General features: G+C 50.1%; 1 pseudogene; it reads right to left on the bottom strand.

Moving 5' to 3' along the window:
* The window catches only part of LOC118587595, a 54816-nt pseudogene extending 31122 nt beyond the window's left edge, over positions 1-23694 (bottom strand).
* Between the last annotated feature and the right edge of the window lie 1625 nt (positions 23695-25319).

Raw genomic sequence — 25319 nt, 5'->3', positions numbered from 1 at the left:
AGAGACAGGCTTCCACAGCAGACAGTGTCTCTGAAAGCCAGTGGTAACTCCAGCACTTAAGTAGATGTCAAAGCTGGGGGTGGGGGTTGGGATGAGGGGCCTAGAGGTAGTCACCCTATGATCCTCTTTCTAGATATCATTCCAATGACTCTAGGGAGCCAGAGTTCCAAGTGGTGGGCATTGTGACTCCTACCACCTAGCAGAAGAGGGAGGACATTTGCTTTGGCCCTCAGTTTCCCCTGATCTTCTCATTCCCAGACTACCAGAGTGGCCCTCCTGGAGCCTCCTGGTCACCCAGACAGAGGGCCCAGGAAGGGGGCTGGCACAGCAGTACCCCAGCCCCCATCCACATCCCCTAGTTCCTTCTAAAGCCCCTTCTGAAGGGGACCTCGGAGCTCTAATGAGTTGAGGGCCTTTAGAGCAGCCCAGGCAAACCAATTAGGTTTGCTTAAAAATATTGTACTCATTAGCATGAAAATAAAGCTGAACTTTTTAGAGATAATTGCATCTTTTAAAATGCGGTAGTCTTTGTCTGGGCTTGTCTCATAAATATGCATGCTGCATAATTCTTTTGGAACCGTGGTCGCAATCATGAGTGACACACAAATGTACCCAGGGTGTTAATATTCTGACAAGAGCGGAGCCTCTTGGGCAGGCGGTACCACTGGCGGGGCCTCCGGAGGCGTCCCTGTCCTCCCCAGCTGCAGCCTGCGCCATTCTCGGGAATGGAGCCCAGTCCAGGTTCCCCATAGCAGGCGTCAGCTCCACTTCTCAATGGCTCTCTTTTGTGCTACTGCCCCCATGGAAAATTCTAGGGCTCTCCTCAAAAGGCAGGGAAGAGAGGGATAGACTGTTGAGCTCAATTTACAGCCCAGCAAATGGAAGCCTGGGAATGGGGGTGAGTGGGGCAATCAGTGGAGGTTGCCAAGGTCACCCAGCAGGGATGGGACCAAAGTGACTGATGCTCTTTATCCCCTTAGGTCTAGGACTCCCATTTTCACATAGTGGGGAAGGGGTACTTTTCAAGTTGGTTAGTGTGGGTGGCTTGGGGAGGGGCCAGCATGTCCTGCCCTATTCACCCCGGTGCTCCCAATTGCCCTCAAAACTGTTCCAAATCGCCACATTGGCCTCCTATACTTCTTAGAAACACCTCAGCTGCCAGGGGGTCCTGTCTTGAAGGGTATTTGTTTATTTATTTTGTGGGTTGGGGAGGTCTGTGCATGCCTGGAGGTCAGAGGACAACCCATAGATATTGGTTCTCTCCTATCAAGTGGGTTCCGAGGTTGAACTCAGGTGGTCAGGTTCAGCTGCAAGTGCCTTCTTGGCCCGTGGGACTTCTATTTCCTGTCTCCACTTCCTCCCAAGCTCAACACTCAGGCAAACCACGAATGCAGGGAAGTTTCTCTAAGCCCTTACTGCAAGGCCTCCCCTGCAGTATGCCCAGGTAGGGCTGGGTCTGTGAGGTCAAGGGCAGTCTGGTGTTCTTTCTTTGGGATATGCTGTCCACTGCAGTGGGCACGCTGGTTGCAGAAATGCAATACAAGAGAGAGGGCTGTGTGGGGTCGAGGGGCTTGACCCCCCCACTGTGAGAGGGATGGGACAGCTCTTATCAGGGGCACCAAAGAGAGACCTGGAGATGGGGCCACAGTGTAGCCTATCCTGCCCTAGCTGACCCTTGAGGGGGTTTGGCTTTTGCTTTTCCCATGTGGACAGCTAGAGGTTGACCCTCTACCTGTCTGTCCATAGCTACTTTTCCATGCTGATAGAAGATGTGTGGCTACCTGTTCCACTTCTCACATAGGCAGGTCCAATCCGTCTACCCATCTGATGTGTCTTCTTCCAGGATAAGCCACTTAAATTGATGACGATTATGGACATACTTTGATGCTGAGCAGAGTGGGTTTTAAAGCTTTTTTGTTCTAGTTTTGTTTGTTTGTTGCTGTGATAAAACCTTAACTCAAAACCATTATTGAAGGAAGCCAAGGCAGGAACCCAAGGCAGGAACTGATGCAGAGGCCATGGAGGGGTGCTGCCTACTAGCTTACTCTCCATGGCTTGCTCAGTCTGCTTTCTTACAGAACCAGGAAAACCAGCCCAGGGATGGCCCAACCCACAGCAGGCTGCACCTCCCAGATCAATCATCAAGCAAGAAAATGCCTGACAGGTTTGCCTAAGGGCGATCTGGTGGAGGCAATTCATCAATTTGAGGTCCTTTCTTCCTGGGGACTACAGTTTGTGTCAGGGTGACAGACGAACTAGCCAGCACATGTTTTGTGTTTATTCTCATAAATTTACTTTTCAAAATCAGACAGCCTACAAGTTAGAAACTTTTAAAGTTTCATCAAAGCATCCCATGAGAATCTGGATTGGAATTTGTCTTGGTGACTTTTCAATTACTGTGACAAAACACCACGACCAAGGCAACTTAGAAAAGAAAGTGTTTACTGGGAGTTTACAGTTCCAGAGGGGTAGAGTCCATGGCCATCGTGGTGGGCTGCATGGCAGCAGCAGGCAGGCATGGTGCTAGAGCGGCAGCTGAGAGCTTACATTTGATCCACAAGCAGGAGACAGACAGACAGACAGACAGACACACACACACACACACACACACACACACACACACACAGAGCTAACTGGGAAGGGCATGGGGTATTGAAACTTCAAAGACCACCCCCAGTGACACACCTCCTCCAACAAGGCCACACCTCCTAGGTCCTTCCCAAATAGTCCACAACTGGGGACCAAAGCATTCAAATATATGAGCCTATATTTGAACTGGGGTGTTCTCATTCAAACCCCCACAAAATTATATCAAATTCAAACATTAACTGAAGAAGATTCTGTCTTTACGTACAACTATCCCTCTTGCTTCTCATAAACAATTACCGTTCCATGTCCCCCGTCTTGTCCTGAGATAGGGTTTCTGGTAGCCCAGGATGGCTTCACACTTACCATAAAGACAAGGATGACCCTGAACTTTGGATCCTCTTGCCTCCACCTCCTAAATGGTAGGATTATAGGCATGTGCCACCATGCCTGATTTACATGACATTGCAGATTGAACCCAGGGCCTCATGCATGCTAGGCACGCTCTCTGTCAGCTGAGCCACGTTCTCTAACTGTGTTCTTCACCCCCACCATGCTTCTAATAAGAGTGTCTTCTGAACTCCTTTTACATTCATACAAATATTTTCTGGCCCTATGAATAATACTGACCAAGTATAGTACACACTACCCAGGCATTTCAGACAGACAAAGGCTAGACCAGACCATCAGGATGGTCCTAAGGGAGAGGTACCAGGTGAGAGGAGCCTAAAGACAGCAGGTACTGAAACCACTTCTTAGTATGAAGAGGAAGAGCCTGGTCTCAGGCAGGAAGTTGCATTTGCCACAGTTCTAAGTGCATGGCCTAGGGCTCCACTCTGGGGTGTGACAGAAAAGTAGGCAGAAATGGAGGGTCCTGGGAGCTGGGGTGTGCTGCATGGGGTGCTGCCACTACTTTGCTTGATTTTCATTGCAGGGGATTGAATCAAGAGCCTGAAGCATGCTCAGCCAACATTCTGTTGCTGAGCCTCACCTTTATGCCTGTGTGGCTGTCTAGAGTCTGGACACTTCCTGGGAAGACTGCAGAGGGGCCTCAGTGGAGGCTGTCCACACGGCCATGGTGTCACCTACATTTGGGGCATGGCCTGTCAAGTTAAGCAGGAAGTGTAGTCACTTACGAAGTTTAGACAACAAGCCAGTCCCAAAGTTATCAGATTGGATGGCGAAGGAAAATGGACAGGAGCCATGGAGAGGGCTCAGTTAGGAAAGTGCCTGCCACACAGATGAAGACTTCAGGTTGAGTCTGCAGCATCCATGGAAAAGCTGGGCTGTAGCAGTGTGTGTCCGTTACCCCAGTTCTGGGTCAGTGGAGGCAGGAGGACCCCTAGAACTCACTGGCCACACAGCCTAGCCAACCAATGAGCTCCAAGTTCAGCTCAAGGCCCTGTCTCAAAAAAAAAAAAAAATCAGGCATCAAGAGAAAGACACCCAACATTGAACTCTGGTCTTCATACGCAGGTGTGCATGAACATGGACATATAACGCCCACGAGGAAAAAAACCCAGAGAGTAGAAATAATTGGCCTAGCAAGTGTTAGGGCTTTTAAAAATTCTCAAGTTACTATGTGGTCAGATGTTTTATAGCTCATAAGCCTTGTGGGGCAGGTGTGGTTCCCATCAGGTGAAAGGACATCATTCAGGGCTTGAGTGACATCCCCCTCCCTGCCAGGGGCCTTTTAGTTGCCGGAGCTGGGATTGCACAGTAACCCTTGGTTTCCAAGTCTGGGCATCTTTCTGCCCCTCTGCAGCTGTGCATCTTTGTAAAAGTGAGCTAGATCCCAGCCTGCCGAGGAGAAGGAAGGCTTGTTCTTGGCCGAGTTTCATTTAATTTTCCATCAGTAGGTGTCAACTGTGAAGTAGTCAGAAATGCTAAAATAACAGCTTAAAAACACAGGCCCCGAAATGGAAATGTAATTTTAGCGTGCCTCGCCAGCCCCTCCTGAAGATAAGTGCAGCTTGCGGGTATCTGTTACAGACATGGAACGCTTAAGGACCGAGCTCACAGGAGTAGCTGGTGATGTGCAATTTAGCAACTTAGGCTGTGAAAGGAGAGGGGGGTGGGTGGAGGGAAAGAGCATCATGAGCAGGATGCAGAAAACAAAAGGAGATGGAGAGGGAAAGGAACCCACAGCACTCCTGCCTTGACTTGGAGTTTTTGCTAATAACCTGGGAAATGGCTTGTTAGATAAAGGAAGCTGGTGTGGGAGAGACATTTTCTCAGAGATGCCCGTCTGATGGGAGAGGAGGAGGGTTAGCCAGTCACACATGGAGCCTCTGCTTTGAAACATAGCAAGGCTCTGTCCTTCCCTTCAGTGTGCCCAGTGTGGGGCTGTTCCTGTGAGTCACCGGGAGAGGGAGTTCTGCTGTTCCTGGTTTGGGGCACCATGGGTGATATGGTTATAGGAAGGCAATACAACAAACAGGGATGTATGAGATCAAGCCATTCCCTCTGCTGTTGTGGGAAGGAGGGGACAGTTCTTGTCTTGGGGAGAGAAGACCTGGAGATGAGACATGGGGCCACAGCTGAGGGTTGAGAACATTGGCTCTCATTCCACTCTGGTCCTGATGCACTGTGTAAATAGGGATAAGCCATTTCATCTTTCCTGGTCTCAAAGTCCATACATAGCAATTAGTGAAAGTTTATTTATTTGTATACATCATATGTACATTTATGTGTGTACAGGGCAGTGTATGTGTGTGTGTGTGTGTGTGTGTGTGTGTGTGTGTGTGTGTGTGTGTTTGTGTGTGTGTATGCAGATGCAGGAATTGATTCTCTCCTTGCATCATGTGAGGTGTGAGGCCCGGGGATCAAACTTAGGTCATTAGGCATGGTGGCAAGCACCTTTACCTGCTGAATTATTTTGCTGGCCCCATAGGCTTTCTCACTGGGACCTGGGACACTCTGATTTGGCTAGACTGCCTGACCATTGAGCCCCAGGGATCCTCCTGTTACAAATGTGTGCCACCATGCTGGATTTTTTTTTTTTTTAAACATAGGCTTGAATTCGGGTTCTTGAGAGTACTTGCAAGGTGAACGCTTTACTAATGAAATGAAAAATATTTCTTATGCATGTGTATGCTTTGTCTGTGTGGATGTCAAATTCCTGGTGTCTATGGAGGCCAGGGGAGGGCATCAGATGCTCTAGAACTGCAGTTACAGATGATTGATTGCAAGTTGACATGTCTGTCCTGGGAACTGAGCCTGGATCCCATGGAAGAGCAGCAAGTGCCTCTAACCACCAAGCCATCTCTCCAGCTTTAACGAAAGGCTTCTGAGGTCCCTTCAGGCTCTGAATCCCACACAGTCTGTGAATTAGAGATACTCTTGGAAATTCAGCCCTAACTAGCTTACTCAGAGAGGAAATGGTTATTGGTTTGGGGAACTGTGAAGTCCAGAGGCAGAGAAGGTTCAGGTGTGGCTGGTTCCAGAGGCTCCTACAGAGTTCTCTGGTAGATTTCCCCTCCTCATCCATGGCTGTTTTTGTGATGGGCTGTCTTTTGTGACAGTTCCAACAGACTGGCCTCTAGGAGCTCAGCCATACCAAACCACAAAGAGTGAGTCCTTTCCAGAAAATGCAGCTTCAGGCGACAGCTGAAAAGGATCAGGGCAGGCAGCACTGATCTCCGTGGGGCCTTGAAGGGATTTCAGATCAGATGGAGCAAGGGGGGTGGGTGGTACATTCCAAGGAGGGTCGAAGTGGTGCCATTCACTGGCCAGAACATCTGTGCGGTCCAGGGTAGAAGTGCAAACGGAGGCCACTGCACAGATGTCTAAATACCACAAAAGCAGGACTCGCTAGCAGTTTGCCCTGAGAAATAGGTTTGTCTGCCCATCTGGACACATGGATCTGCTAAACAACCTGGAGGGCAGGCTTTAGCTGAGGATTTTCACGGTGCTTGGCATTTTGTGTCAGGATGCCATGGGCCTATGGCCATTGCTCTTCTTCCCAGCCCAGCTCTGTTCCCCTCTCTGTAAACAGTTCAGTGAAGACATCCCAGTTCCGAACACAGGTCCAGCTGGCCTAGCTGTGCATGTGACCTGGTCCTCTTTAGTAGGTCTAGCCTGGGGAGGGCTGAACAAGTCCCAGTTGAGCAGGAATTCCAGGTTCTGGAGGGTTCTGGAGGGAGTCTGGAAGAGATGTGCAGGTTTTGGTGGGCATAACTCCTTTGGCCCTATGCATGGACTACTCGGTACAAGAAGAGGGAGAGGGTCGGGGTGGTGGTATAGTTTGTAAAATGCTTATTGTACAAGTATGAAGACCTGGGTTCAACCCCATACAGGAGCACATGTATACCTGCATGTGTATACACACACACACACACACACACACACACACACACACACACACACGCACACAGACAAAGACAGACACACACAGAGGGAGAGACAGACACACACGCACATAGACAGAGAGAGGGGGGACCAGAGTGGGGCTGTTTAGAGACAGGGTGCAGAGCAGGGCTACTGGCTTAGTTCTGGGGCTAGACATGGGCAGAGGCATGAGTGTGTTGGGTGAGGTGGGTGAGGAAAGGTGAATTTGGAGGTTGAGTGGGTGATCTGACTGAAATATGCTTGGGCACCAGTGATGAAGTCTCTCAGGACTTGTCCTAAAGGCAAAGGGGAGCCTTAGGTAGTCTGGGTGGGCCCTGGCAGGACTACATAGGTTCAGGGTGTTTTCTGCTCTTGCCCTCTAACAGACGTCTATCGCTCTGCATTTGCTGGTACTTGGTTTTGATGTGAGGACAGGTCTTTAGGGAACTGAGTATCATCCTTGCCCCAGACTTGTCCTTTCTGATCCTTCAGGGCTTCCTGTTTCCCACAGAATATCATGTGGTTTTGCCATGGCTGGCTTGGCAATGGGCCCCCAAGGCAGCTCTATTCTCCCATCATGGGGACTTCCACATGTAGGCCACACATGTTGGTAGGAAGGTAGGCTAGATATAAGTGACTTGGATGAGGAAGTTGGGGTTAGGAAGAGGAAGGGCTCTTTACTGTAATCCTCATGGATTGCTGCCCTTGAGAATATATCTAGAAGCTAGTCACTTACCCTGTTTTCTGTGTCCAGGCTGGGCTGGTGGTCATTCTTAAGTCTTCAGCTGAGTATTCCATGCCTCTCTTTATTGCCCCCTCAGCATCCTGTTAAACACTGGGGTGTCATCTCACTCAGAGAGTGTTTGCAGTAGAAGAGGCAAAAGGCTCAGGAGTTGAAGGCTTGGTGTCCAGCTTATTAAGAAGTGATTAGAGGAAGGGGGAATTGGCAAGGTCACTCAGCAGGCAAAAGTGCTTTCTATCAAGCTGGATGACCTGAGTTTGATCTCTGGGAGTCACGTGATAGGAGAGACATGACTCCTGCAAGTTGTCTTCTTATTGCCACACACACACACACACACACACACACACACACACACACACACACATCAATGAAAAAGATACATAATTTAAGAAGCAACTGGGGTGCCGGATGGTGGTGGCGCATGCCTGGAATCCCAGCACTCGGGAGGCAGAGCCAGGTGGATCTTTGTGAGTTTCAGGCCAGCCTGGTCTACAGAGCTAGTCCAGGACAGGCTCCAAAGCTACAGAGAAACCCTGTCTCGAAAAACCAAAAAAAAAAAAAAAAAAAAAAGCAACTGGGGACTGAGATGGCTCACAATGTGCCACCTCATTCCAAGTCAAAAAGAATGGAACCAGCTGATCCTGGACTGACACCTCTGAACCTGTGAGCCCAAACAAATCTTCCCTCCATCCAGTCATTCTTCTTGGGTATTTTGTCAGAGTTAGGGCAAGCTGACCTACTGGAAGTGAAACCAATCCTTGCTCAAATGGACAAGGCCTGGATTCCCCAGGGATCTGGTAAAGGTGAAAATTCTGATTCAAGATATCTGGCAAAGGCTCAGAAGTCTCCATATTAGCGAGCTTCAGGGCCACGAATCTGCATGTGAAGGGTTTCATGGGGAGATGAGATGCCCAGAAGGTGCCACCTCAATCTTCCAAGTCTATACACCCACACCCCTTTAGAGTGACTCACTGTCCTGGTTTGCCTGGCACTGTCTTCTTGGTTTTCAAACTGAAAGTCCCACTTCCCAGAAATTCCCTCAGTCTTGGATAAGCCAGAACCATTGGCTGCCTTTTCTCCTTCTCTCTGCTGTGCCCAGGCCCTTCCTCTCCAGCTCCCTCCTTGTAGCTGCCTCCTCACCTCCCCTGGCTCTCAGCTGTCTTCTTCATCATTAGCGCTCAGCCCTCACTAGAACATGATTTCCCACCCCACCCCGCTTTTTTTTTTTGAGACAAGTGTCTTCCTATGAATTCAAGATCTTCTTGCCTCAACCTCTAGGGAGCTGGAATCACCGATGTGTGCCACCATGCCGACCTCCTTGACACTGTTAGATCTCTCTCTCTCTCTCTCTCTCTCTCTCTCTCTCTCTCTCTCTCTCTCTCTGTGTGTGTGTGTATGTGAGTAGTAGCATAACACAGTTCCTATGAAGGGCTCAGAGGACAATTTTTGGGAATTGCTTCCCTCCTTCCATTACATGGGTCCTGAGGATCAAACTCAGGTCATTTATTTATCCTCAGCAGCAATCATCCTTTATCTACTGAATCATTTCACAGACCTCTCCTTTGGACCTTATTGGGCTTTCCAAGAACTTGGGTCTGAGCTGGTGTGCATGTTGGAGGTCATGTAGGGGTATTTCTAGACTTCTGATAAACTGGAATTTTCCTCTCCTAAAGAGTCTCTGTGACCCCTGGGGGTACCCTTGGTAGCTGCAATAGCACCAGGCATCTAGTAGAATCTTGACTCCCCGAGTACATGCTTCTCAGCACTTCCTGTGCACCTGGGGAAATTTAAGCAAACTTGGATTCCAGAGGTCTGGGGGAAGGTCTGAGAGTATGTCTTGCTGAATGCTCCTGGAGAAAATTCTGGGTTTGGAGGCAGAGTGAGGGCTCTTTTGTAGAGAGAGAGGACAGGTGGGGGCATTCCAGGCTCTGAGAAGGGCATTCTGCTCTGGAGTGATTGTGTGGTCCACCAGCTGGCCCGTCAGACTGATTGACTCCAATATGACGGTGGCCCAGACCACACTTCGCTGTTACAGAACGGCTTTCAGAAAGAACTCCCCCTCCTGCTTGGGTACACTGTCTCTACAGCTGGCTCCAACAAGCAAAAGATTTCTCTCCAGAGCTGGGCTCTGTCTGTCTTTGCACCTGCTCCAGCAGCTGTTGCCCACACTCCCTTTAATGGCACAAACGAAGTCTCTAATGGTGGGGCGTAAGCCCTGGTTGGCAGCGGGGCTGGGGGTGTGGGATCTGCAGACAGACAGGAACTCCGCCAATTGCTGGGATCCAGGCTGCACTGCCAGCCAGATGGCTAGCCAGACAGTGGGTCAGCTGGCTGGATAACCACCTCGGAAGTGTTCACCCTCCCAAGCATCTTTGGGGGAACTCAAAAGATGTGTGTGATGGGCTCTCAGGCCTTCTGGAGCATGGGTCTTGGTTGAGACAGGAACACCTGGACACAGAAGAGACTTCAAGAATGAGATCAGGGCGGGGAAGGCGGTAGGCAAAGTGCTTCCCTCACAAGCACGAGGACCTGAGCTTTAGTATGCACATAGAAGCCAGGTGTGGTGGCACCTGTCTGTAACCCCAGTGCTGGGAGGAGGCATGGAAACAGTTAGCCAACCAGTATAGCCTAAATGGTGAGCTCCAGGCTCAGTGAGAGACCCTGTCTTAAAAAATAAGGTGGAGAGCAATGGAGGAAGACACAGATGTTGGCCTCCACATGTGCTCTAACACACACACACACACACACACACACACTCACACACACACACCAGAATGACACAACTGGTGTGCACATGGGATCATCTAGGAGTCCCCCAAGACTGACAGATTGGAGGATTTCTTCCCCTCCCAAAGATTCTGATTAGCTTAAATAGTGTCTTTAATTTGAGACAGTTGCTCCCATGCCAAACAATGCACTCATTCATTAAAGAGTCATGACATAGATGGGGAAGTGGCACACCCCATTGATCCCAGCACTTGGGAGGCAGAGGCAAGCAGATCTCTGTGAGTTTGAGAAGAGCCTGGTCTACACAGTGAATTCCAGGACAGCCAGGGCTACATAGAGAGACCCTATCAAAAAAAAAAATTGTGAGATGATTGAAACTTCCAGTTTTTAAAAACAAACAATACACTCTACTCCCCAAATTTACCATTGATGCACCAATGCCAGCAGTCAGCAGATTCAATGAGGCCATTCTTTAGGTCAGAGAGGATATTTCACCGTGCCCCATGACATGGAGGCGATTATCACCCATGGAGTCACAGGTTTCACATACCCTTCTCATGTGACTGTTCGTTGATTTCTCTTGGCAGGAGAACCCCATTCTGCCCCACTCTCAGGCTTTGTGACCCCACCTCCAGGGCAGAGCTGGTGATGTGGGATTCAGACCCAACCAATGAGAGGTGCTTCATTCTGGGATGGTCATACGACCCAAAAAGGAGTCATGTTTTGGAATGAGATCACATTCTCCCTGAAGGATGGGAAGCTGGGAGGTGCCATGGCTGTAGAGGAACAGAAGTGTTGATATGAATAGATATTACAAAGGCGATTTATTAGATTGGATTACGTGACAGGGGCTGGGTAGTTCAACAAAAGCTGTCTGCTTGCTGGGGATGCTGAGTTTCTGTTAGCTGCTCAATCCATAAGGCTGCATGCCTCCGTCCCCATCTGGCCTGGACAGCCTGGAGGATTCCTGGAGAGCTGCTGGTTTTCAGTCCATATCAGAAGGCCAAATAAGCTGGGTTCTGATGTCTGCAAAGGGCAGTGGAGGCAGTGACAGCAGCAGCAGCAGCAGCAGCAGGAGCAGCAGGAGCAGCAGGAGCAGCAGGAGCAGCAGGAGCAGCAAGGCGAGGTAGACGCACTCATCAACAGGAAGCAAGGCAGGCAAACAGGCAGTGTGGCTCTCCTCTCCACCTCTTCATATCCGGTACCACCCACTCTAAGGGTGTCTTTTCTCCCTTCAGTCTCTTAGTTGATTCCTGAGCCTACCAAGCTGACCATGACAGAGGGTGTAAGTCCGGAAGTGACCACTAGAGGACACTGCGTCTGAGAGCTTGGCGGAGTGGTTCCCACCCCAAGTGGGAAGGAGTCTGGAGTTAGAAGCTAGGCTTGTTGCTCAGGCGTCCAGTAGATTTTATTTTAGTGAGTGTAAACCACTTGTGTGCTTATTAGGTGCAACTTGAATGAGCCATAGTTGATATACGGGCAAGTGTCCTTCATATTCCTGCTTGGCAGACAAGAGGGCTTCATCTGTGAAGGAGGTGACATTTTGAACTTGCAACCAGAGGGCCTGGCAGATCTAGGGCAGAGTAAGCAGCAGAGATTTGCCACTGGATGGCTGAGTGCTGGGGGGGTTTCCCTGGGAATACCATCCACTGCAGAAGAATGGATCTCAGCGGGGAGGGGATGCTGGAGAGAGGGAGAGAGAGACAGAGAGACAGAGAGACAGAGAGACAGAGAGACAGAGACAGAGAGAGACAGAGAGAGAGACAGAGAGAGACAGAGAGACAGAGAGAGAGACAGAGAGAGAGAGACAGAGAGAGAGACACAGAGAGAGAGAGAGACAGAGAGAGAGAGAGAGACAGAGAGAGCTTCGGCAAAGCCGTGGTGGAGTAGGTGTGTCACCCCACCCCAGGTGACCCAGGTGGACAAGAGGGCCACTTCCTGCCACTTCAGGTGTAGAGGGTTGAGTTAATTTTCTGCACGAGGCTCCACGGAGACTGGCTTCTGCAAGTCCCTGTGCTTATTTATTCATTTACTGCAATTAATGCCGGCCGTTTGCATTCCCACTTCATGTCTGGGGCAGCCATTCTGATCGGCTTTCATATTGACCTGTTCCCACACACGCTTACAAAACGATTTCATGCTTTATGCACATGCATCTTTTCTATTTTTTTAAATTCATTTTACATAACAACCACAGATCCCCCTCTCATCCCTCCTCCTGCTCTCCTCTTCTTCCGCACTCCCTTCCTCCAACAGGGTAAGTTCTCTCATGGTGGGGGACAGCTAAGCCTGGTACATTCACTTGAGGCAGGACCAAGCCCCTCTACATTTCATCAGGGGTGAGCAAGGTGTCCGACCATAGGTAATGGGATCCAGAAAGCCGGCTCATGCACCAAGGATAGATCCTGATCCCATTGCCATGGGCCCCTCAAACAGATCCAGCTACATAACTGTCCTCCATTACAGGTGAATTGTCTGACGTGGGTGCTGAGAACCAAAACCTGGTCCTCTGCATGAGCAGCAAGAGCTCTCACCCACTGAGCCTTCTCTCTAGCCTTACACTTTGTTTTCCAAGACAGTGTCTCTCACTGGCTGGTGAGCTGCAGGGATCGCCTGTCTCTGCCCCATCCCCCCCCCCCCCACAAGCAAGCTCCAGTGCACAATGCACCCTTCTTTCCAAGGGTTCTGGGGCTGAACTCTGGCTCCTGTAAGGTAATCACTTAGCTGACTAAGCTGTCCCTCTGGCTCTCCTATGCATTTAAATCTGTGAGGCTGGTCACTTTTGTATGACACTTCTCCATCTGGGCAGTGGGCAGCAAGCAGCTTACAGAGCCCTTTCTACAGAGTCTTCAGAATGGTGTCAGAACCCACAGAATGTTGTTGGGATCAAATTCTAGTCCGCTGAGACATTGCCTGGGTCTGTGGTCAGCATTTCCAGAGGATTCCCAAAGGACTATCCCAGATTCTAAACCCTTGAAGACTGTCAGTGGTGAGTCAGAACACCCTGGGCCTTGGCTGGGGACTGAAGAGCCTTGGGAACCTCTGGTGTGAGCTACCTTCCTGTGAGGAAGCTCCTTCCTCTGACCCATTTCACACTCTGACTCAGAGCCATATGCAGCCTGGTGGAGGGAACACATTTTCTCCTGTCTCTGTCTGGAAAACAGATTCCTGGGCTGGCATTTCTCCATTCCTTCCGATCTTTGTTAAGAAAATGACCTGTAGGATTTGATGTCTGTCCTGAGAGCTTTAGTAATCCTCAGGCACTGTGTCCGCTTTGGTGTCCCAGGCCATTGGAAATGGAGCAGCGAGGGCTTGGGCTTTCCCATTCAGAAGTGCTTTATGTCACATACAGACTAGATTCTCAAGCCATAACAGAGTTCCCTTTGAAGGCAGACGAGACAGAAATGGCGATGATACACTCCTGTGGTGACAATCCCAAGGATCCTGACACTGGAAGCTCCCTGATCACAGACCTCCTAAGTGGCAGGGTCAAAAGGCTCAGGGAAGAGACTTCTTCATGTCCTCCGGCTAGGAAGTGCCGAACTCCGGCTAGGAAGTGAACAGCCTCTGTACGCTCACTCACCCTGTAGCCAAAGGAGTGTGGGCTCAGTGGGTGTACTAGTCAGGTTCTCCGGTAGAACAGACTGCAGAATGGGCACATAAAAGGGATTTGTTAGACTGGCTTGTGAGACATGGTCTGGGAGTCCAGAAACAGCCGCCTTCACACTGGAGAGGCTGAGAAGTAGGGAAACATCCCAGTCTATGAATCTGGAGGTCTCAGAAGCCCCTGTCTAGGGCCAAAGGCCTGGAGGAGGCCTGGAGAACCATGCTGCTGGTCCATGTTGGAAGGCTGGAGAAGCTGGGTTCTGATGTCAGCAAAGACAGCAATGGTGGCAGATATGGCGGTGGCAGCAGCAGTGCGTCTGTAAGACGAACCTGCCAGCAAGATGTGAATGTAAGCAGGCGAAGAGCAAAGGCTTCTCTTTAGGATTTCCTTAGAGTGCCTGCCCAAAGGTATCCCTCATACTCAGGGCAGGTCTTCCCACATGAGTCCGCCTAATCAAGAAAATCCTTTACAGGCATGTCCAGAGGCTTGTCTCATGGGTGATTGATTCTAGAGCCTGTCAAGTTGACAGTCAATATTAACCACCACACTGGGTCTGAGTTTCCACCTGGCTGTGTGGGTCAGCAGTGACTTTAGACATGGCCTCTTTTGGAGCAGAGCTTTAGTTTTTGCATGGGAAGACTGAAGAGGGGGAGCGAATTTCAGTGGAAGCAATGAGAAGAAATTCAAGGGGGCTGAAGAAGCTGGTTTATGAGGCAGGTGATGGGGATGGGAGTGGTGTGGGACGGGAGTGGTGTGGGATGGGAGTGATGGGGGATGGGAGTGATGGGGGATGGGAGTGGTGTGGGATGGGAGTGGTGTGGGATGGGAGTGATGGGGGATGGGAGTGGTGTGGGATGGGAGTGGTGTGGGATGGGAGTGATGGGGGATGGGAGTGGTGTGGGGTGGGAGTGATGGGGGATGGGAGTGATATGGGATGGGAGTGGTGTGGGGATGGATGTGGGCGGTGGCAGGTGAAGGGTTTTAATCAATGGTCCCAGGAGGCACATGGCAGAATTTGGACTTTACCCTAGGGAAACTGGAAGCCATCGAATGTTGAGGACACCAGGAGTCAGCTGTGAATGGAGAAACTCTGCACTCACAGCTGTGTGGGGCCTGATGAGGGATTAGCCCTGTGCTGGGTGCAATGGATGGTATCAGACTGGATTTTACATCCTGTCTCCTCTTGAACATGTATGTGTCCATGTCCATAGAATGACCTACATGAACATAGGCAACCTGCCTGTCCCCTCAGAGGCACATGCTCAGGGGTCCTCTCCAACCAAGCAGAACCTCTCTTGGGAGGGCTTCTGGAGCCAGCTATGAGGTAGGTGATTGTCTTTTCCATCTCCTGCTGCACTCCCCTCACACCCTGGGAAGAGGAGACAGTGTCTTCATCTGCCAATGAACAGACTTGGGAGTCCCAAGTCAAAAGTCACGGTGAGGCACCTGTGGGGTCTCTCTGATCTCAAGGCTTCTGAGCTTTCTTCCTTGCCCTCACTGCCTCCTCCCATCACGCGCTTCTCTTGTCCATCAACTATCCTTAGAAGGTTAAACATAGAGTTACCATGGGAACCAGAGAGCCCACCTGGAGGTATACACCTGGAAGAAACAAAGGCACGGATGTAGACACACTCACACATCAGTGTCCACTGCAGCATGATTGACAGTAGCCAAAGGAAGAAACAACAGAATGTCCATTAACAGGTGAGCCAATCGACAAGACCTAGAAGAGTCTTGCAGTGGAATATTATTCAGTCATAAAAAAGGAATGGGATCCTGATGCATGCTCCAGTGTGGGTCAGTCTTGAACACTTTACAACCAGTTTAGTAAGGCAGGTAACTAAGAGAAAAGTGTCAAGTGATTCTCCTTAAACTATAATTCTCAATGGGCAAATCCATAGAGACAGAAGTAACATTAGCATCCAAGGCCTAGTAGGTTTGGAGGGAATGGGTGTGTTACTTAATGAGTGTAAGGTTTGGGGTGACATAAAAGTCTTAGAGATGGATGGTGGCAGTGTGTGGGTGAACCTGACGACAATAAAGTGTGTGCTTGGAATTGTGTAGTTAAAATGATAAACCTTTTAAACAACGTATTCTTATTTATGTGTATGTCCGTGTCTATGTGAGTGTACATCACATAAGTGCAGTGCCCGCAGAAGCCAGAGGAGGGCCTCAGATCCCCAGAGCTGGAGTTACAGGCAGTCACGAGCTGCCAGATGTGGGTGTTGGGAGTTGAATTTCAGCCTTCTGCAAGCGCAGCAAACACTCTTAATGGCTGAGTGGTTTCTCCCACCCCCCAAAATATAAATCTTATAGATATATTATGCCATAATGAAAGGAAGTAGATAAAAATGGATACGTTGTAGATCACACTGCCACCACTTTGTTTAGAGAAAGACCCCATCACTGGAGGCTGTAGCATCCTCTAGAACCCCATTGTCTCATCTTCATCTGCAAGTGTCCTGGTGGCTTTCAGTGACACCCTGTGCTCTACATGTGCCTTGAATGGTGTTGGATCTGTGGGTACCTGCTATATCTGCCTGTCAGCCAGAGAGCTGATCCCCTGCTCGCTGTATAGAATGAGGTGGCCAGCTTCGTAACCCACAAGTCAATGAGGGCCACAAAAGCAGGGCTGAGCCTTCTCCCCGGGGTCCATTCCCCAGGGGCCTCCCGTCTCTCTCAGGCCCCACATGTCTAGATACATTTCAGCAGTAGAAAGGCCTGGTCCATGATGTCTCCAGAGCAATAGAAGAATGACTGTACCCTTAAGCCCAGAAGATGCTTCAGTGGCTTAGACCCCCCTCCCTCCACAAGGAGAGCTGAAGACTGGGACATGCTCAGCCTCTTGGCTGCAGCTGCGGGCAGGTGAGGATGTTCAAGGCCTGTGGCCAGGCCTGAGCAGTGCTGAGAGGGGCCAGGCAGAGACTGCAGGGCAGCTCCTGCCCTGAACCCACACCTTGCTCAGGGGGTGAATCTAAGTGTTGCCAAGACCTTGTTCCAGAATGATCAGGACCAATCAGCAAGGAAATCTGCAGGTTCAAGTCCAGTTAGTTCAAGAGGGAAATAATGCGCTGGCATTCATGAATGGCTGTAACGAAGAGGTCACTAAAGTCATTAAATCTCATCTCTTGTCTTTTTGCCTTTGCCTCTGGCTAGCTTTAAGGTTCACAACTAATTTTTTTTCTTCCTTTTTTGAAAAGGGGCTGAGGTTCTCCTGTAGCCCAGGCTAGCCTCCAACTCAATATGTAGCCAAGGTTGATCTTGAACTTCTGATCTTCCTGCATCTCCCTCTTGAGTGCTGGGATGACTGGTATGTGCCATTGGTTCTAGTTTCATTCTGTGCTGGGGACAGACCTGGGGCTTTGTGAGTGTTCGGTAAGCATTCTACCAACTGAGCTACATCCGCAGGCCCTTTGTCTAGATTTTGTGTATGGAGCTGGGAAGATAGAGCTGGTAGTCTCAGTCTCTCAGTTATGCACCAGTTCCTGAGAGATGCCGTTGCCTGGTTGGCACTGATGGGAAACTCCCCGACTGTTTCTAGTCAGTCACACTGGACACACCAGGGCTTCCTGAATTCATTACTGCCTCCCCCTTCAGAGGAGAATTTGAAAGGGATGGAGCCAGACATGCATACTATTGCCAAGGTAAGTTTGGCGTGTGTCCTCTTCCTTGCTGTGATTGTCAGGCGGTGCTCAGGCCATCAGCACAGTGCGGGTGGGGCAACAAGTCAAGAAAGAGGAGAAGGAAAAGTGTGGTAGGCCCCCAAAGACTTTGGGGATTAAAGTCCCTAGCCAGTGCTCAGGGAGCGGGTTCCAGTCACTGTCTTCACCTGAGCCTTCAGGCTCCCACCCGCAGTGTGGGATGTTTTCAGGATTGCTGTTCAGGCCAGGTTCTGGGGACACAGCTACTGGGCCCAAAGCCACATTCTTCTGGACACCATCTTTGTTCCTGCCCACAGGGAGCTCTTCTGGCTTGCCCTCAGGCCTGGACTCACCTGTCTCAACAGGGGTTGGCGAGCCTTGCTGTAGGGGCTGCTTCTGCTGGGTGGGATTTGTGGGCTGGGCATGGGAGCATCTTGGCAGGAATGGAGAGGTTCTAAAGGGACATCTGTGCCCCTCTCTTTGGCGATTAGATTATTGAAACAATGGACTCCAAGAAGTTGGAATTTCTCCAGGAATCTCACTCTGGAGAAAGGAAAAGGCTGAAGCCTGATGCCAGCCAGAGAGGGAACCTTGTCTCTAGGAAGAGATTTCACACAAGTCCAACAAACTTGTCAGACTACCTTGCAGGAGAGACTGGAGCTTGGATATTGATGCAGGACTGTACCTTGACCAGGATGGCTTAGCTATGTGTACTTCGTGCCTTATTTAAGCCTTAGTCTCCTGTCAGGACTGAAACATGGACTTGGTGGGAGGGAGGTCCCTGGACTACTTTCTTTTCCCAGTGTAGCCAGCCTGAGTAAGCCTCCTCCTTCCTCTGCTTCTCACTGTCTTTATACTTGACTTATTGAGGGCAGGTGGCCCAAGCCCAGCCTTTAACAGCTGCAGAGGCTGAGGTATGACCGTGACCCGACAGCTCCAGCAACAGGCCTGGCCCTGAGTGGGCCATATATTCTTGGAAGACCTTCTCCTCTCTATTCTCTGCCAGCTCCTGTCCCTCCTCACCTGCTCATCCTTTTGCAAGATGCACAGAACTCTCAGAAGAGTCAAGCCTGGGAAAGGGTCCTGTGACCCAGAGCTGGCATGTCACAGACAAGTGGATCCTGCAACTGATCAAGTGAGTGAGCACTTGAATGGACTCTCCCACCGAGTCTCAACTTCAGGAGGAGGTGACAACACAGGACAACGACACACTGTCCCCAGACCCCAACAGGGATTGGCCAAAGGCCTCTTTGGCTGGCTCAAACCTGGGAGCCGAAGCCAGACTCTCAGATTAGGAACGAACACGCTCATTCCTCTCTCCTTCCCTCTGCCTCCCCTCCCCAAAAGAGCGAGTCTGTGAGGACAGATGGCCCTGTGTCAGCGTCCCTGTGTGATATTGATGTGAACAGCGAGGGAAGGCGACACGTCTCGTGGCTGTAAAAATAGGCATGCATGAAGTCAGCCTCCCCCTCCGGCCAGGCGCTATTCTAAACCCAGTGCTCATGGCTGTGGTATCCAACCACCCGGCAAGGCAGAGTACTGGGCTGGAACTTGACATTTAAAGAGTTTGAAAGAAATAGAAGACGGCACAGAGATTTCTTTTTTTAAGTTAGTCTGGTTATTTCTGAATGGGCCATGCCAACGAAGCATGAGATCAAATTCAGTGGCGTTTCTGAACCATGGGCTCTGAGAGATGGTGGGGGTGGTGGGAGCTGGTCTGTCCAGTGTCCCTCTGGACACAGGCACTCCCTCCACAGGACCCCAGAGAGCTGGTTTCTCTAGTGATGGGGTGCTCTCTACCTCCCACGGTGGGATCTCATGGTTGGGCATCCCAGGATGTTTTAGATAACCACTGCTAAATGCTTTTGGAGAAACACTGAGTTGGTAGCTGTCTCTCTGGGACAATCCTTCACAGATGATGGGGTGCAGGGCTATTTTATAGTCTTGAAATTTATAGCCTTTGGTTTTTACTGAGCTCCTGCTACGAACTCAGCCCTGTATGAGGGAAGTGTGGAAGCTGAAAGAGAAGACAGCTAACACACAATCTGGGCAGATAATGAACATGTGTGGAATAATGAGATGGCGCATGGAGACAGGATATTATCAGTTCCGACACTGTGTGATCTGGCCTGTTTCCTCTCCTGTCAAAATCAGTGGCAGTTTTGTGTCATCCTCACGTTGGTTCGGGACACCTACATTTTAGAAATCTCTCTGGCTTCTGGACTCAGAGTGACCCTGGCTTATTTTCACCTGCCTCTTCATCGAGTCCCTCCAGGAGTCTTGAGTCTTGTGAAGGGGTTGCCTGCAAACATCTCTGTCCTGCCACTCTGTGTCACATTCTGTTCAGCCTGGGGTACAAAGCGTTGACCTGGAGCACGTCGCTTAGGCCGACTGGCCAAGGAGCACCAAGGTCCTTCCTCAGGTCCTGATGCTTTTGTAGAAGCCATTTACTGAGGGAGCCGTCTCCTCAGCCTGCTCCCTTGTACTCACACATCCTCTTTCTTCCGGGAAGGTGTCCCCCATCACCCTTTCTCCCCAGTCTGCAGTCCAGAACCCCTTCCATTTTACCTAGGCCTTGGCCTTGAGCAGTACTTTCTGGCTTTCCCATCTATCCAAGCTCCATTGCTTCTCCATGGCCTGGGTCATCCTTCCTGTGGTCCTGGATCTTGGGAGTAAGTGGCATGTGTATTTCCTGATGGCTGTAGTTATGTGCTGACTACCCTAGGGACCCTGCCTTGCCTCTGAAGCCTTCCATCCCCATGTGACAAAATTATGTGTATAAAACAGGGTTGGGTTCAAATCATGACTCTGACATTTATTAGTCATGTTCTCAGGTAAATCACTGACTCTCACTGGCCTTTCCTTTCTACACCTGGACTGTAGTTTCCTTGGCTACTGGTAGAGACAATGAATGCAGCCAGACTTTGCCAAATATAAAATCCCTCTCAGGAGCTCATTATTGTGGTATGTCTTCTTTTAAAAGAGGAGGAAGTGAGGTTTAGGCCTAATGATGCCTTTGCAATGCTTAGTACAGGTAGTTGTTAGGTACCTGTGGTTTGTCTAGCCCTGTGCAGGGCATCAAGGGGTTAAAAGTGGAGGCCTGGTTTCCAGCCAGCGAGCTCCCACTTAGGAGACATAATGAACACATGTAGGATAATGAGCCTGTGGGATCAGGCAGGGTATCATTAAATGTGGTGTTGTCTGAGCCTGCCTGAAAGCTGGAGAAGGGTTCTGAGCCTGGGATAAGGAGAAGCCTGCAGCCAGAGCTTGTGGGATGGGGTAACCTCTCGGGAGGTAGAGAGGATGCAGTCTAGCAGGGAGCTTCTCCCACACACTGCTGAACTCCACCTCCTGGGCTTAGATGAGAGTGCTCCTCTTCATCAAGTGCTGAGCTGAGTAGCTCGGGGGCTCCGAGCTGGAGGCTGATCACAGTTGTTGTTCATTTGTAGAGGAGAAAATGGCAGCTTGCAGTCTCAGGGACTTATCCGAGGTACCTCAGTTCCAAAGAAGCAGCAGGGAGATTCCTCCAGCAAGCCTGTGAGGCCAGTAAGAGAAGGTCTGGGAAGGTCCTTCCCCTGCTAGCCTGTGATTGTGCTCACCCTGGAGCTCCAGGGATCTGAACAAGACAGGAAACTTGACCCGTGGTTATCAACTCCCAGTTGCTAAGGCCTGAAATGAAAGTGTGTGTGTGTGGGGGGGGGGGGGCGAGCAGTCAGCTCTATGGGAATTAGGATGAGAGAGTCAGGGTTGGATGATGCAGGAGGCTGAGAATCCAAAGCAGGTACCTTAGGGGAGGGGCAAAGCTGGGGTCAGCTTGTGTAGGTTGGAGCTGGGAGACCCCAGAGACTACAAAACAGCAGAAGGGACTCTCAGGCCTTGAGGTGGGAAGTCAGAGACAGAGTGGGAGGTCATGAAGGGAAGTGGCTGTGCCTCCAAGTCCTCCAGTCAACCCTATTGGGATCCTGATCGTGAGTGGGCTTCCCTAACCCCTGCCTCCCTCTGTGAGGACATTCTTCATGCCCAAGAGTCTAAGAGTCAGACCCTTTGGTTCTATGGTAGGAGGAGGGCTGGAGACTGGGAACAGGCTGGGCACAACAGAAGGAGAGAAGACCATTGCAGACCATGATGGTTAACGGCCTTGCCAGCTTGACTGACTTAGAATCACCATGGAAATGCACTTCTGCACATGTCCATGAGGGTGTTTCTAAAAAGGTTTACCTGAGGAGGGAAGACCCACTCTGAATGTGGTGCTTTTCCGTGGACTGGGGTCCAAGACTGAATAAAAAAGAGAAATTGAGGGGCTGTTGATGTGGCTCAGTAGTTAAAGAGTCCTGGATGCTCTCCAAAGGACCTGGGTTCCATTCTTAGCACCCACAGAGTGGCTTCCAACTGTCTGTGACTCTGATTCCAGGTGCTCCAGTGCCCTCTTCTGTCCTCTGTGAGCCCCGGGCACACAGGCGGTTCACAGACATACATGAAAGCAAAACACCCATACACAGAAAATAAAGTAGAAATAATAATTTTTCCCCAGAAAGTTAGTCTTATTTCTGAGACTCTGTCGTACACTTTTAGAGGGTATCAGTGGTCACCTGCCACACTTGCACTAGGTGGCCTGTGCAGCCGGGAAACAGAGTCTGGCCATCAGTAGACGGCAATGGAGAGGCACACTGTTGTTGGTTGTTTTATTCTTTTTTCTCTTTACTCTTTGCTCTTTTGGGGGCCCGCCACCCAACTCCCAAATAAACCACACAGAGGCTTATTCTTACTTATGAATGCCCGACCTTAGCTTGGCTTGTTTCTTGTCAGCTTTTTTTTAAAACTTAAGTTATCTCACCTACTTTTTTGCCTCTGGGCTTTTGTCTTTCTCTATTCTGTACACCTTTCTTTACTTCTTACTCTGTGGCTGGTGATGTTGCTGGGTGGCTGGCCCCTGGCACCCTCCTCTCTTTCTCTTTCTCCTTCCTCCCCTTCTCCCAGATTTCTCTTTCTATTTATTCTCTCTGCCTGCCAGCCCTGCCTATCCTTTCTCCTGCCTCGCTATTGGCTGTTCAGCTCTATATTAGACCATCAGGTGTTTTAGGCAGGCACAGTAACACAGCTTCACGGAGTTAAACAAATGCAACATAAAAGAATGTGACACATCTTTGAGCCATTAAACAAATATCCCACAGCATAAACAAATGTAACACATCTTTTAACTAATATTCCACAGCGGTACACCGGGGCCGGTCCACCTTGTTGCTGGTGCCGGTAACGTCTTGCTTCAGTTCATCTACAGTGATGCTGCCCTCCAAGTCCCAGATCTTGATACCAGGGCCAGTGGCAGCACAGAGCCAACAGCAGTTCCAGCTGAAGCACAAGGCGTTGATGATGTCCCTGCCATTTGTACCCTGCCTTCTCTTCACTGAGAGCCCACAGCAGAGCCTGACCATCCTTGCCTCCAGAAGCACAGAGAGACTCATCTGGAGAGACTGTTGCTTTGTTTAGACATCCAGTGTGGCCAATGTGGTTGGTCTTCAGCTTGCAGTCAGCCAAATTCCATCCTTTGACCAGCTCATTTTATCCACAGGAGATGAGAATAGAGTCGCTGCAGTTTGGGGAGAAGCGGACCCAAGATTCTGTATAACTCTCATCCTGGACAGTGTACTTGCAGATACCCAGAGAATTCCATAACTTTATGGTCTTGTCCTGGGATCCAGGGACAATCTGCTGGTTGCCAGAGGAGAAGGCTATGCTCAGCACACCCTTGGTATGGTCTACAAATCATCTCATAGTTCCCATTGTGAGATCCCAGAGGTATTGTGTTCCAACCCAGGAGCCTGAGAGGGCAAACTGGCCATCAGAGGAGATGACATCACTAACAAAGTATGAGTGACCTTTGCAGAGCATGATGTGGTATGTCATACTTGGTCTTATCCCTGGTCAGCTTCCACATGATTTGAGGGCCCTTGTCTTGAGACATGAACAGGGGCGTGTCTGGGAACTGCAGGGTGGTGGTGATCTGTGTTATCCAGCTGTAACTGGACCTTGAGGGTCCCAGGAAGGGTCATCTGCTCGGTCATGACTGCAGCTGATGAGAGTGTCTCCACAGAGACAAGGATGGACCCGATGGCTCAGGGAGGCAAGCGCTGTAGTGGCAGCCACCATGACCCTGTGGAGAAAGAGTATACAATAATATTTCATATTGTTTAAAGATTTATAGATTTATTTATTATATATACAGTGTTCTGCCTGCATGTGTCCCTGCAGGCCAGAAGAGGGCACCAGACCTCATTACAGATGGCTGTGAGCCACCATGTGGTTGCTGGGAATTGAACTCAGGTCCTCTGGAAGAACAGTCAGTGCTCTTAACCACTGAGCCATCTTTCCAACCCTCATCATATTATTTAAAAAGTATAAAAAAGAGGAAGTGAGCTGAGCATGAACGTTCATCTGTCTCGACTTCCTGACTGCGGACACAATGTGACCAGCAGCTGTCACTTCCTGCAGTGGTCCCTTGTGTCCCCTTGAACTGTGAGATGGAATAGACTCTTCCTCCCAGAAACGGCTTTTTTTCAGGTATTTTTTTTTATCACAATGTTGAGAAAAGGAGGCCCTCCCTGGAATGGGCCAGGATGTTCCAGAAGACTAAACTCGCCCCTCAGGCTCCCAGCCTCCTGGCATTTCCCACTCAAAGCATTCTTTAAACACAGCCTCCTCAGTTTTCTGAGGAAAGAGACAGTGGCTAGGCTGCCAGACCCATCTGACCTCTAGCTTGGCTACTTGTTTCCAGGATGGTTCAGTGTGGTTATTTGAATGCTGTGACCTCCTAAGTCTTGGCATTCAAATGCTCATGCCCATGCCCAGTTGGTGGCTGTTTGGGAAAGCTTAGGAGGTGGAGCCTTGCTGGAGGAAGTATGTCACTGGGGGTAGGATTTGAGGTTTCAGGTATGGTCTCTCTTCTTCTGGCTTGCAGATGGCAATGTGGGCTGTCAGCTGCTGCTCCAGATGCCACATCTCCTTGCTGCCTCTGCGCTGCTGTCACCGACTAGTATCCCTCTGGAACCACAAGCCCCCAGTCAACTCTTGTGTGAATTACCTTGGTCCTGGTGCTTTATCAAAGCACCAGAAAAGTAACGACGCACCTAGTGAGAGCATGTCTTATCTGTAGACATGGCGGTCCCATAGGTCAGGAGAATGGCCAATGAGAGTAACAGAGGCCTGATGCAGAAGGAACTGGGTCCCCGGAGTTTCTTCCAATGGGCATGCCACCAACTGAGCCAGCAGCAAGGCCGCCTTTGTTACTTCCTCTTGTCACTTCAGGTGTGGGCTCCAAAGGGTCTTTATGAGGTCAGATGGGTGCCAGTCTTGGCCTTTTAAGCCTTCCTTGATGAGAAGCCAGCCCAGGAGCTGCCTGTACCCAGCAGTCCCAAACTCTGCCTCTCTGGCCTTCCTGTGTCCTCTGGTGTCTGATGGCTACAGTCTACCCCACCACCCTTACTCAGCACTTCTTGAAAATAAGGTGTAAAGGGCTTGGGAGATGGCTCAGTGGGTAAGTGTTGGTCTCAAAAGCCTGAGGCCTAAGTTTGAACTCCGGATGTCAGGTACAAATCATGGTGACATGTTTATCATCCATCCCGGCCACTGGGACATGGGAGACAGATACAAGTGCCTTCTGGAATTTCAGTGGACATTTGATGGCTACCCT

The sequence above is a fragment of the Onychomys torridus genome, chromosome 7 (assembly GCF_903995425.1).
Source record: "Onychomys torridus chromosome 7, mOncTor1.1, whole genome shotgun sequence".
Classification (NCBI taxonomy): domain Eukaryota; kingdom Metazoa; phylum Chordata; class Mammalia; order Rodentia; family Cricetidae; genus Onychomys; species Onychomys torridus.
The sequence above is the reverse complement of the archived record's forward strand: the minus strand, read 5'-3'. Positions and strand labels throughout refer to the sequence as shown.